We start from the raw sequence: 2500 nt of genomic DNA on the forward strand, positions 1-2500 counted from the left end.
TGTATGTGATGGGGAGGGGTATGATAATATTAGTATTAAAATTGTAATTAAATGTAATTAAAAAGTTGATAAAATACTTAACAATCCCTCTTTTACATATTTTTAATCTATCTTTAAAACTAGGTATTTATCCGGAAAAATTTAAAATTGCGAGGGTCATACTTATTTTCAAATCAGGAGACATTTCTAATCCTGAAAATTACAGATTAGTTTCAATTCTTTCGTTGCTTCTCAAAAATCTTAGAGAGAATTATGTAAAACCGAATTTTAACTTTTCTAAATATATATTATATTCTATATAATAAACAGCTTGGATTTCAGCCAAGGTATTCAACTGACCATGCCATTAATAATATTGTTGACGATATATTTAAAGCATTTGACAAAAGTAAGTTTACCCTCTCAGTTTTTAAAGATCTTAGCAAAGCCTTTGATACAGTAGACCATAGCATTCTTATAAAAAAACTTTTAAGTTATGGAATTAAAAGCAAATATTTAGAATGGCTCAAAAGTTATCTAAGCAATAGAAACTAATGGTACACGAAGAATGAAAATTTGATTACTTGACTACAACTTGCGGTATTCCCAAGACTCAATTCTGGTTCTACTATTATTCCCTATTTATGTAAACAACTTTCAAAAGCTTTCAAACATTTTAAGTTTAGTTTTATTAGCAGGTTATACGAATTTATTTTAGTCTAATGAAGATGTCAACCTTTTATTTAAAATAGTAAACAAGGAATTCTTAAATATAGCAGAATGGTTTAAGGCAAACAAATTGTCCTTAAATTAGAATAAAACTTAGTGTACTTTTTTTCATAGAATTCACGATAAAGAAAATATTCCATTAAAACTTTCTGATCTTTATATTGGTAACTCTAAAATAATTAGAGAGTCATCATTAAAGTTTTAGGGGTGGTACTTGACGAAAACGTGACATGGAGAGAACACATAAGAACGTTAGAAGATAAAATTTCAAAAAGTATTGGCATTCTATACAAAGCTTAGCAAAGTTTCATAGTATTATCTATGAGCGTTTAAAAATTATTACCATATAAAATTTGCAACCCCCTCAAATTGAGGGGGGCTTAAAGTTTATATGGCCATAATTTTTGAGCGCTAAAATATTTTAAAATGAAATCTAAAATTTATTGATGAATATAAGTCTAGTTAAGAATAGTACAAAAAATACTTTATCAACTTGTTGCTCTCACGTTTGGAGCAGGAGGGGGCAAAAATTTTGGGGCTTTTTTGTTCCCAGCCTCCAATCATCGCAGTTTTTTGCAAACCCTCATTATTTGACATAAGTATAAACATATAAATGTTTGGAGTTTGCTCCATGTCTGGAAGTTACCTATCTCGAACACCAAAAAAGTCTTTCTATGCCTCTGCTCTTTATACGAAGAATTACATTAAGTTGGAAAAGATGATAGTAAAAAATTTTTTTTTTATAATTAAGGACAATTCGCGTTTTCAAAATAATGTTTTATAGATGGTTTAAGAATATTACTGTTGAAAACTGTGGTGGTTTATAACAGCATGATATTATGGTGCTTTTAGAGTCGTTAATAATGATTTCAATTAAAACAAACTCCCTGTCGTAATCAGATAAGCATAGTTTGTTTCGTAACTTATACTGAAAACTATTTTTAATGTAAATTAGAACAACTCAGCCTTTTTTCGATTTTTTTTACAAATGGACACCTTCGTATTAATTTATCTCAAAAACGCCTACTATCGCTAAGTTTGTCATCAGTTAGCCATGTTTTCGCCTAAGCAAGTAATAATAATTCTCTCACAATACTTTAATATTTTTAAAATTTGCTTCATCACTTTTTATATGATAATAAATTAGAATGAAAAATTATTAATTAAATTCCAAAGTTTTAGCGTTTTGAAGCAGTGATCAAATAAATCATTTATGACCCCTATATTGGAAAGGGAGGTTTTCAAACCACGAAAACTCGACTTTTATAAAGCTTTTAAAAAATATTTTTACATGTTCTCAAAAACACTTAAATTTGCTTCCATTATATGATTTATTTTATCGTTTAAAGTCAAAGAAATTCTAAAAATTTTATCACTTTTCTATTTGTTCTTTTGAAGATATCATTTAATATCTTTAAAATTATTAACAGAAGGTCAAGTTTAAAAATACCATTCGTTTTTAAAATATCAAAAAAACACTATAATAAAAATTATGCTTACTAAAAACACAAAAATAAATATATATGCCTAATAAAAAACAAGTATATAAAAGATCATTCTTTGTTAGTGGAACTTTTTAGTTTTTTTTTCCCATTATTGAATTTTCTACGACCGTTAGCTATTTCTGTATTATTACTACAATTTCAATAGCGATGTTTTTTCCTTTAATTTTTTTATTACATTTTGGTGCCCCAAGAAGTCCTTACGGTCTTATCACAGAGCACCGCAGATGCAATTGTAAAGGTCAGGCTTAGCAACTCCCAGTTTAACCTAATGTCAGCATTAAGAATTC

The sequence above is a fragment of the Hydra vulgaris genome, chromosome 14 (genome assembly GCF_038396675.1).
Source record: "Hydra vulgaris chromosome 14, alternate assembly HydraT2T_AEP".
Classification (NCBI taxonomy): domain Eukaryota; kingdom Metazoa; phylum Cnidaria; class Hydrozoa; order Anthoathecata; family Hydridae; genus Hydra; species Hydra vulgaris.